Source organism: Octopus bimaculoides, chromosome 24 (genome assembly GCF_046866305.1).
Source record: "Octopus bimaculoides isolate indiv1 chromosome 24, ASM4686630v1, whole genome shotgun sequence".
NCBI lineage: Eukaryota > Metazoa > Mollusca > Cephalopoda > Octopoda > Octopodidae > Octopus > Octopus bimaculoides.
Window position 1 is genome coordinate 27,995,241 of NC_142951.1, and position 12,500 is coordinate 28,007,740.

At 39.0% G+C, this 12,500-nt stretch overlaps 1 long non-coding RNA gene across 1 annotated transcript in view; it reads left to right on the forward strand.

Moving 5' to 3' along the window:
* LOC149131250 (uncharacterized) overlaps positions 1-12,500 on the forward strand; it is a 13,554-nt gene that overhangs the window by 945 nt on the left and 109 nt on the right. The window contains exons 1-2 of the long non-coding RNA XR_016238159.1: positions 1-6,694; positions 11,282-12,500. The exon at positions 1-6,694 is cut by the window's left edge and continues 945 nt beyond it; the exon at positions 11,282-12,500 is cut by the window's right edge and continues 109 nt beyond it. This is a non-coding gene — a long non-coding RNA (uncharacterized LOC149131250). The remainder of the gene's footprint in view (positions 6,695-11,281) is intronic.

Sequence of the window (12,500 nt, forward strand, 5' to 3'; positions counted from 1 at the left end):
TCTGTAAACCACAGAGTTGCTTCTTGCAAATACCAGTAATCTCAAGGGTAAAAACAGAAGCCAGAGATCCTATGAAACTACTAGGGAAAAGTAGCAGGTGATGCTAACTTATGCAAGTATTTTACAGTTGCGGTTCATATTTTCATCACACACTATGAGTAGTTGGAAGACAAGAGTTGCAGTACTGCATATAACACCCTAGATACAGCCAACAGAGACGAAGCATTGGAAATACCCCCCCCCCCACCACCACCACCAAAGAATAGAACGAAGACATAACCTTTGCTGCCATGAGACTGTAACAAGGGCGAGCGAGGAATAGATAAAAGCAGTCCAGAAACATCAGTTTAAGTTCATTAAGAATACTGATCGAGCTAAAGTCGCATCTGATACAACGTACAAGGATGCACTAGGAGCACACATGAAACCAGTAACTGAAGAATTAGACAATTTCTATAATGAGAACAAGAACGCTGATGCCTATGAAACTGGAGAAATTTACTACCAAGTGATCGTTACCAATGATTTGCATTATAGGGAAACCACTCATCAGCACCTTAGATTGTTACACTGAGCTACGCTACACCAGACTTGACGAGGATCCTATTTTCAGCCATAAAGTAGCAGATAGCCTACCAACCAAGACTGGTCCATTCCTCAGAGAAGAACTTCAAAATGCTTAAAATGGTAGAATTTAAAAAAAAGACACTAGTTCCAGATAACATCTCAGTTATCAACTGCGAGAATTCACTCTTACACAAACATCTGTTGAACTTATAACAAAACTTATAAAAGAAACACGCAGTCATCGCGAACTCTTCAATTATTTCATTTCCAAAGAAAGGTGATCTTCACCTATCTCATAACTATACAGGAATCATACTTGCACCTTGCAATTTAATGCTCCTTAACAGAATTTCCACTCACATCAATCCCATTCTAAGACGGAGCCAGCTTCCGTAAAGTCAGATCAACACCACCAAAGATCCATACCCTTAGAAGAATCATAGAAGAGCCCAGAATCTTCCAGCAAAACATCAATTGTATTTATGGATGCTCAAAGGCATTTGATATTGTCAACAGAAAGACTATGCTCAACATGGTTTTTCTGGGATACTGTAGTTCAGCATATGCTGTTGAACTACGGTATTCCCAATGAGATCGACATCATCATCGCCAATATTAAAAAAATCACCCAGCCTTGTGCCAAGCATAGACAATCTAACTAAAGAGTTTCGAACGGAAGCAGGAATTCTACAGAATGATACTTTAGCTTTTTTTTTCTTTATCATTGTAGGGGACGAACATCTTGAGACAGTCTTGATCTCATCCAAGTTAAATCTGTAGCCGTTGAAATCAACCCGACTTATTTATTTACTGCATGAATTTTCAGCCACCAGGAAACCAATGATAGCCCGCCGCAACCACAAGAAAGATCAGAAGCGGCAGAAGCCAACGGACAGTTTTTCTTACCATCGGATCTCTTACCGCGCTAAGCTTTGAAGTCGAGACCACTATTGGCTCAGAATTCATCTTCCGTTTTCCTCGAAACAGCAGTCAAATCTACCGGTCAACACCTAGAAAATTCTTTTCTATTCACAAACGACCAGTATTTCATCTTTCCATATATTTTCCTCTGTGTGACTGCCACGACTTTGTTAAAAAAAATATATAACAACAACAAAAGAAAAAAACATGGCTTCTTCACTGGTCTCATTCGTATCTTCAATATCCCTCGAGTTGGCATTGTTCCGTAAGACGAACGAATATAGAATTTAAGCTTTAACATATAAGCTTCAGCAGCTGCGGCTTTCCGCTCAAATTCTCGTGGCCGGAGAATTTATTGAAAACGTTCTTTCAGTCTTCCGATAAAGTCTTCATTGTTTTGCTGATATCACAATCGCTTTGACATGGATGCATTCAAGTGTATTCCATCCGTCCTTTGAAGTCATCTACTCAATCGCAGCAAAACGCCGTCGCCAGGGATTCAAATTGACAACACTCCTGATCTTTTTTGTCTATAACACCATTTTGAAGCATCGCTTCCTAGATAATATAGTAGCAGCTTGCAACATATGGCCTGTTAAATTATGTGATTCACGAAAGCCGTCAGCTATCACCTTACAAGCTATTAACCATTCTTCTATTTCCACTTACGGAGAATCTATGAATTAATGTGAGCTCAATTCAAGTGGATCTTCATAACTGCCGATCTTCCACATCCTGTCCTTGGAGCCATTTCCCTGCATCATTTTAGTTTTCTTGTCGATTTGAAACACAAGTGATTGATAGATTTGAAAACGGAATTATCTGCGCAGGGTATTACTCCAAACCTCCTACTGCTAGTATTCTTTTCTTTATACCAGATCTGATCATTATCATATGATCTTTCAGAAATTTCTGAGCGTCATTCGCACTGCTTTTGTTAACGGGAGTCCGGTATATTCTGTTAAACATCTTATTATCACAAAGGGACCTCCTGTTTCATCTCGACCAAGGCGATATTTCTCCAGTTATGACGGCCTAGCTCACCGACCCATATATACCGGCTATGTTGTAGCCACCAGAGGTTGTCTCTCCCAGTGTGTACAAGTTGATTTTAATTCTTCATCCAAAGACCAACATGGAAAACATTATGTGCAGCAAATGAAGTTTCTGCTAATTGTTCTTTATCATTTACACGCAGCCAATAACCAAACACAACCATTATAGACGAACACCTTACATAAAACAAATCCATCAAGCAGAAGCGTTCAAAGTATCAGCAAAGTGTGTATCTCTTTGACCTTGACTATACTGATAATCTCACCATCACAGCTCATCAAATGTATGCAAGATCCTTTGAGAATGCAACAGCTGAAGTCGATCTTTCTTAATGCAAAGGAGACTGACTGCATGACCATCAATGAAGAAGAAAGCTTTCTTATTTCTTTACTGCCCACAGAGGGGACAAACAAGGACAGACAAACGGATTAAGTCGATTATATCGACCCCAGTGCGTAACTGGCACTCATTTAATCGACCCCGAAAGGATGAAAGGCAAAAATCGACCTCGGCGGAATTTGAACTCAGAACGTAGCGGCAGACGAAATACCGCTTAACATTTCGCCCGGCGTGCTGACGTTTCTGCCAGCTTGCCGAAGAAGAAAGCTTTCTGCCAAATTGCTCCAACGATTGAACACAACTCAAGGAAGTCTGATGTTGCTAACAGTAAAAAAACCTTTATATGCAAGGGACTAGCCGGGAGACCAGTCTGGAGTAATTACCCGTGAGAAGAGAATTTGAATGAAGGGAGCTGCCGAGATTATCATAAAGCAACGCCTGGGGCTCCTGAGAAAGTTGACCAAAGAATTTGACACACAGCAGTGAGAAATCCTTGTCCTCAAAGAAAAATAAGGCAGATGTCCTAACTATGGCGAAAAACAAAAATCGAGGGTTGGTTGCTGTTAATAGACTTTAACACTTCTTGCAATTAGGTATTTCAAAGTCAACAAAGCTTGCTTTCTTCAGAGCACGTGTAAAGAGTATTCTTCTCTACGGAGCCGAAACCTGGGCCTTGGAGAAGCTTCAAGATCGCCTTGGTGGTATACACACCAGGCTTTCCATGAGAGCTCAGAACATCTCAAACCGAGAGCACAAGACTAAAGAGATGTATGGACATATTGCACCCATCTCTACTATTATAACTCAGCTTTGCTGGTCACTGTAATTGTGCTGAGTAGACCATATCAGATGTTATGTTTTAGAGATTTCTACAACCTAATTGAAGGAGATCACTCATCTACATTGAAATTCTTGGTACAGACACACAAAATGAAAATCTATCGAAGCTAGAGATTCCTGGCGCAGCATTGTGAGACGCATCTCGGTTGGGGGTCACTTGAAAAAGAGTAGTATTTACTGGATACTGTTAAATTGTCACTGGAGTAGATAAAAAAAAAACTCAATATCAGTTCTGGAAAATGCCCGATGAGCAACTGAAGTTATCTCAATGAGATCGATTATATTAACCAACATCAATTTTCTCGAATTAGGATTTTAGTAAACTCTGATTTATTATAATCTTTTATCTTTTACTTGTTTCAGTCATTAGACTGCGGCCATGCTGGGGCACCGCCTTGAACGGTTTGATCGAACAGATTGATCTCAGGGCTTTTTTTTTCCTAAGTCTGGTAGATATTTTATCGGTCTTCAGCCGAACCGCTAAGTTACGGGGATATAAACAAACCAACACGTGTTGTTAAGTGGTGGTGGGACAAACGCAAACGCACAATATACACACAACACTGTCTTCTTTCAGTTTCTGTCTCCGGAATCCACTCAGAAGGCTTTAGACGCCACGGGGCCATAACAGAAAACATTTGCCCAAGGTTCCGCGCAATGGGACTGAACCTAAGACCACAATGTTGGAAAGCTAGCTTCTTAACCACACAGCCATGCCTGCGCCTAGCGAGAAATTATTCAGTATTTTCATCACTTTTTCTTTCTTGAATAGGACTCCGTCTTTCTTTTCTCCCTGGCATTTGGGTTATGTCTTTTATTCTTCCTCTCAATCCAGCAGCACACTAACATTGCCAATCTTTTATTGCTCGTAATTGATTAATTCAATAGCTCAGTGTATAAATATTGTTACACAGCTTCACCAGTAAGCAAGCTCCACGACACGTGTTCCAACTGCGACTGTTCCGATTTTTTCATATCTTAGACTACAATAGGTGCTTTCTTGTTTTTTTAAGACGGCAGAGGATGATCCAGGAGAAAGATTTTAGCAGACCCACTACATAGAGCAGTAGTTCTCGACGGGGGTCCATGTAAGATTTTGTTGTTGAAGCTTATGTGCAACAAATTGGTTATATTTCTAAATTACACAAAGTATTTTAACAATTAAAAAAAAAATACAATTCCTAATATCTAATTATAAAAGTATAATAGAATTCTTTTAAAAGACTGAATGGTATCGAAGGTCCTGTAGAGTAAAATGGGAATGAACAGGGTCTACAGGCAAAAAATGGCTGAGACCACTGACGTAGAAGCTCCCGAGTTAGCTTGTGGTTAGTCTTGTTAAGATTTGTGCATTGTTGGAGCAACTAAAGGAAATAAAATAACTCACCATTTCGGGGGTTCAATTTCGTCATAGATCGATAATGACAAATAATTCTTTCAAATATAGACACAAGGCCTGAAATTTGAGGGGAGGAGGGAGCTTGTCGATTACATAAGTCCTAGTACTCGACTGGCGCTTATTTTATCGACTCCGAAGAGATGAAAAGCAAAGTCAGCCTCGGTGAAATTTGAACACAAAACGTAAAGAACCTGAAAAAAAATGCCACGAAGCATCTTTTCCGACGTACTTTACGATTCTGTCAGCTCGCCGGTTTGATAATGGAAAGCAGGGAAACTTGAGAATATTGTTATTTTAGGTTTGCAACGTTGGTGATGGAGAGACAAACGAAATCTCTTGGAACACTGAAATCTTCTGGTTAAAGTGGAAGCGTCACGTTCAGCGTTCTAAATCAGGGTTAGGGCAATTTACAGTTGCTTACATGGCGAGTTAGGCAAGTACTAATTTTAGACAATGGCGGCGAAGAAACTCGGCGAACACTCGTGCTCACTAATAGTGTTTAGGAAGCTGTTCGGAAACACAATGGAAAGGGAAAGCTTTCACTACCTCATAGAAAAGGGGGAAAAAAGCAAGGAATTAGGTGATTTTTTCTTCTTCTGAGTATTCCTGCCTTTCATACAACAGGAATTACGATTGCCAAAGAAATTTTTTTCAGGATTTTTTAAATATATATTCCCCCTCCCCATCATCAATTCCATATTCTGCCCTTATCCTTCGCCATTGCTAGTGATAGCTCTTTTCCAAAACTACATAATAGTTAAAGTTGGGATAAGTAAAATTATGCTCCGTTTATGGCTTGATACCGACAGAGGATGAAATAAGCATTTTTGTTGTAATGTTTACAAACGAATCTTGCATATTTAACGCGCTGGAATACGATATCGCAAGATGGAGGCAGGGAAGACGAATCAGTGCTTCGTATGCGTATGATTTTCATTTAGTATTTCAAGTTTTCGATAAAACGAAGATTAAGTTCTTATTTTACTCTGTATGACGTTTTGTTTACTACAAATAAAGCGACGCTTTTGCTTTCGTTTGGAGATTTGAATTTCCCATGCTTGTCACAGGCTGTCATATAAAAATAAGCTCTCCAGAGATATCCTAGCAGAACTACTGTGAGTCAAAATTCCGCTGGAATCTTCTTGTCACATTTCTAGAATGAATAAAGTAAAGATCAATATATTGGGGTTGAGTTAATCAGCAATGCTCATATGTTTGTTATAAGACTGGCCTTGTGTTCAGTGACGAAGAAAATATATAAACATGGCTGCGGATCGTAGCCATTGATTTCGCTCTTCAACACTGCGAGAGTATAAAATGATATTAATCAATTCATTAGAGGGGAAAAAAAAGCAACACAACAGTCTGTGCCGACGGATTTATAATTGATATAAATCGATTGAGAAACTACTATTCACTGTCTCATGTTGGCATTTATGTGTGCGCGCCTGTGTATGTATGTCTATATGTGCGTGCTTGCATGTGTGTGCGCGCGCCTGTGTATATGTGTCTGTATGTGTGTGCGTGTGTGTGTGTATTGCAGACAATTAAAATAGCAGTCAGTGACATGAGGTAAGAATATATTTATATGAAGCCGACCGTTTGCTACCTAGCAACTCAGAGTCTCAAGTAATGCGTTCGTTCAAGCAGACGGAGAGAGAGAGAGAGAGAGAGAAAGACAACCGAATAGCATGACCAAACCACGGAAACTCCGAGTAGCTTTGGCTTGAATTATCAAGTACATACATGTACACACACGCACACGCACGCACAAAGGCATTATAGTATATGTATGTATGTGTGTGTGTTTGCTTGATAATCATTCAAATCTGAAAGCTTTATTGAACCAGTCTTGTGTAACTAAATTAAAGTATGCTTTTATAACTCAGAATATTTCTCATATAATTGCATCTTCTGGTTAGATTGGATAGAGTAAACATCTTTTACTCAGTGTAACGTATATTTTAACAAATTTCACTTACCCTCTGTGCGCTATGTCTCCCTTTATTAGTCATCTTTTTGAAATATTTGAAAGATTATCGTACATTTGAGGGAATACAAGAAATGGTTGGCTGTGGCAGCTCATGTATTTGGGTTAACTATCAATGTTAAGACTGAAATTTTGTTCTCACCAAAGCCTGGAACAGAACATATTCAAGATTCAAATGTGATAAGTGTCAATAAGCCACTCAAAACTACAGACACTCAGGAAATCAATTTTCTCGAATGCTCCAGAGTTTCTTTAGAGGTAGTGGATAATTTCTCCTACCTAGGGGGCCTAATTAACTGTGGAGGAGGATGCACAGAAAGTGTAATTGCTAGAATGAAAATATGATGGAGAAAATTCAGAGAGCTTTCACCTCTGTTGGCAACCGAAAGTATCTCTCTCTGATTGAAAGGAGGATTGTATGATGCATGTATACGACCAGCAATGCTACATGGTAGTGAGACATGGGCCCTGAATGCAGAAAATGTGTAAAGGATAGAGAGTGAAATATGCAGTTCTGCTCACATTTAATCATAGCAGAATATTGCAGTCAGAGAGCTGATGGAGAGTGTAAATGTGTTGAGAAGGAAATTGGGTGTACACACACACACACACACACACACACACACATATTGTCCTTTCAGAATCTCAGTTTTGCCACGATGAATGGACCTTCTCAAGAACTGCATATCACTAGTTGTCCCGGCCCCTTGTCATCTCCTCCATGAGGCTCAAGATTCTGAAAACAGTCTTAACCACTTCATCCTATGTCTTCTGAAGAAAATTCTATCTACAATTAGTGATCAGCACTTCTTTACACAACTGTCCTTATCTGTACGAATCACATGTCATGTCAGTGCAGTTTTATTTCTTGCATACCACATTTGATTCCTCTTATGCCCAATTTTTCCCTAAACACATTTATACTATGCTATTCATGGACAGAACTATGTCGGTTGGAAAGTGAACTTCTTATCACACAGCCACACCTGTACCTATATACTAATCATTGATTTTATATTGATTTGTTAGTTAAGTAATTTAGACTGTTTGTGAACATGTGGTTATTGTATTATATACACAGACAATGTGGAGGCGCAATGGCCCAGTGGTTAGGGCAGCGGACTCGCGGTCATAGGATCGCGGTTTCGATTCCCAGACCGGGCGTTGTGAGTGTTTATTGAGCGAAAACACCTAAAGCTCCATGAGGCTCCAGCAGGGGATGGTGGCGAACCCTGCTGTACTCTTCCACCACAACTTTCTCTCACTTTTACTTCGTGTTTCTGTTGTGCCTGTAATTCAAAGGGTCAACCTTGTCACGCTGTGTCACGCTGAATATCCCCGAGAACTACATTAAGGGTATATATTTCTGTGGAGTGCTCAGCCACTTGCATGTTAATTTCACGAGCAGGCTGTTCTGTTGATCAGATTGAGTGGAACCCTCGATGTCATAAGCGACAGAGTGCCAACACAGACAATATCTTCATCCATAGTTCACACTACTAACAATCTTGTTTTAATGTTTGATCTAAATTCTTCTCACTCTTCATCACAGATTAAGAGTATATAATTGACATCTCTATCTCTCTCTCTCTCCCCCCTCTCACATTGGGTATGGGGAGCTCCGGCAATGTGATAATAGGTCAGGAGACATAATAGCCAGTGCATTCTTGCCAGGCCAACATTTGGAAGGGTTTGCCAAGCAGAAGTAGCAATTACTTTCGGGGTGGTTGGGTTCCTGTCAGATTCTTATTGTAGTGAAACTCATAGTTCCCATTTCTCTTTGTACCATCCTGCAAAAGAGCAGAATAAAATTGTTATTAAAAAAAGAAAAATCTATTTTGCCCATGCCTAACATGTAAGAGTTTCTCACAGCATATTTCATATCTGATATATTTTTCTATGGAAACTGGAGAAAAAAAAATTTATTTTTAAGTATAAATTTTTTAGAATTCTAAAATTTTTTATAATATAAAATTCCACTTTTCAAGCAAGCAAAAATTACCACCTGGAGATATTTTGCAGTGCTGTAGGTGAAACAAAGTGCCCAGAGTTTGTCATGATCCCCAACAAGCATGTTAAAATAAGCCTGGTAGACCTCACATATCTTAGCAGATGCTGTCACAGAGTACTTTATCTATCCAGTCTTGATAAATTGGCATCATACATAGAAAAATGCATCTACAACATGTGTGCACTTTCTCTGATAAATGCAGATAAGGCTATTCACTTAAGCAACTAGAACAAAACCCAAATGGTGAACTTTGAGATGCTGTATTTGTATTACTATTTATATAGATGCAGGTGTGGTTGTGTGATTCCTGGTTCAGTCTCAGTGCGTGACACCTTAGCCTTTATTATAGCCCTGGCCAAAGTTTGATCACATGCTGCACACATTCCTTCCAAGCACTGCTGTAAACAGTGGAAGTGAGCTAGAATGTTAAAACTTAGTGCGCATATCTAGCAGAGTTCAAGGTCAATTTTTGCCAAGTGGCTTCACTCTGAGTGCTTTAGTGTTGTTACTATGGCTGAAACACATAAATAAATAAATATATATATATATATATATATATATATATATATATATATATATATATATACACTATCTTTATCTTATGATATTTACTTTGTTTTATATTATACTCATTTATTGTGCTTTTAATTATTAATTTTTCTATATGTGATAGGGGATTTTCATCGATGAGTTCTTGAAACTTGGTTTTTTTCCCCTAAAACTATATATTTATGTATATATATATATATATATATATATATATATATATATATATCGTCTATAAAAAACATAAATCCGAAAGAAGAAGCAGATTCTTGCTATATACGTGTGTGTGTGTGTGTGTGCGAGAGAATGAGAGAGAGAGAGAGAGCGTGTATGTGTGTGTGTGTGTATATATATATATATATATATATATATATATATATATATATATATATATATATATATATATATATATAATATTATTTGGAACAGTTTGATTCGGCTCCATGCGACTTAAAGTATTGCTGGCCTCTAATAAGTTTAGATTACCGATAGATTCGGTTAACTGAACCCGGAACCATGTGTTAGGTGAGCAAACTTCTTACTACACAGCCATTCTGAACCTATAAAAATATGGAACGCTTTACGAATTTGCGTGTCATCCTTGTATGGAGCAAAAGTTTCCAAATGTACACCCAATCTCTATTAGATTTTATTATAAGGTTAGAGAAGGGAAGTACATTTAATATAATAATGAATTTTGTTTGTTTTGTAGTTATTTTATTAGTTTTTAATAATGTCGAATCAAAGATACATTAACTTTGATGAACGTCACAATAAGGTTGACATAAGTTATGTCCCTTGGTTTTCAATTTTGCAAATTATGTCCCTTTATATTTCATTTCTTCCAGAAAATGTGTGTGTGAGAGACAAACGTGTGTATGTAAATGTACGTACGTGTGTATTTGTATGTACATGTATGTGGTGTGTGTTTTAATATTTCGCTTTGCCATTGATTCAATAAGTTCATTTACCAAAATAGTTCACATTCACCATACTATATCCTATGATTTCAATGTAGCCTGGCTCAGTAAACTTCATCTTCATCATTCTTCACTGCCAGATAAGACAGGCCAAAGGGAAGCAACTCATGCATTACTATACCATCAAGGGAAAGTTACAAATGGGAACACCACTATCTGTTACAAGATTACTCTTTTACTCTTTTAATTGTTTCAGTCTTTTGACTGTGGCCATGCTGGAGCACCGCCTTTAGTCGAGCAAATCGACCCCAGGACTTATTCTTTGTAAGCCTAATACTTATTCTATCGGTCTTCTTTTGCCGAACCGCTAATGTTACGGGGACGTAAACACACTAGCATCGGTTGTCAAGCGATGTCGGGGGGGGGGGGGACAAACACAGACACACACATATATATATATATATATACATATACATATATACGACGGGCTTCTTTCAGTTTCCGTCTACCAAATCCACTCACAAGGCTTTGGTTGGCCTGAGGCTATAGTAGAAGACACTTGCCCAAGGTGCCACGAAGTGGGACTGAACTCGGAACCATGTGGTTAGTAAGCAAGCTACTTACCACCCAGCCACTCCTAATGAAAATTATTTAAAACTTTTTCTCTTTCTTTTTGTACCCTCTCATTGCAGAGACGGAGTGACATGGCCTGGAGAGACTCCCCGGTCTCTAAACTACACACCCTGTCGAATAACGTTACTCCAGAGATCCTTTGAACGAACCCCATTTTGGTTGCTTGTGTTCACGATTGTACACTTCCGGTCATTACCCAAAATTCATGGCCATAGAAGAGGGTGGACCCTTCAACTGGACTGAAGATAGCAAGTTTGGATTTTTTACCAACTTTCCTGTTTTGAGAATCTATTTCTGGAGCTGGGTCATAACTGTAGTTCTAGTATTCAATTCAATGTCATAGGAAAAAACCACAAAATGTATTCTTCAAGCCGAGGCAATTGACAGAAGTTCTAGGAGTAGATCAAGAATGAGATGGCTGGATAATATCCATGGTCCCAGTTGGTCACAATTGGAAATCCAGCCAGGAAGTGTAATGATGGTTATTTCTGACAGGACCTTATTGAGGAGATGCATGAGGACTCTATCCCCTCAAACATCTCAGGAGTAGTGGGTAGAGAAAATGGCTGGATGGCTGCATAGTTGGACCTAAAACTTGAATATTTCTACATTTAAAAGACTTAAAGTAACATTTCTAGAATGAAAATGAAATATGTACATTGATGTTCATTGTAAGTTAAGACTGATCATGGGGTAACATGTGAGCTTAAAATATGATGAACAAAAATATCAGGAAGCTTTGTAACTTTGTGATTTCATGATTGAATCCTAAATCCATTCTTCCTCCATTTATGGATAATAATAATTAGTATCATCACCTTTGGAAATGTGCTGTGCGTGAGAAGACCCGGCAAGCCAAGTAAGATCGTTGCCAGTGCCCCTGGACTGGTTCTTGTGCAGGTGGCACATGAGATGCACATTTTGAGCGTGGCCGTTGCCAGTACCGCCTGACTGGCTCCCGTAGGATTTTCGAGCGAGATCGTTGCCAGTGCCCCTGGACTGGCTTGTGCGGGTGGCACATAAAAGACACCATTTCGAGCGTGGCCGTTTTTGTGCGGGTGACATGTAAAAGCACCCACTACACTCTCTGAGTGGTTGGCGTTAGGAAGGGCATCCAGCTGTAGAAACTCTGCCAAATCAGACTGGAGCCTGGTGTTGCCATCCGGTTTCACCAGTCCTCAGTCAAATCGTCCAACCCATGCTAGCATGGAAAGCGGACGTTAAACGATGATGATGATGATGATGATTAATTGGTAATACTGACTCTGTTATTTAAAA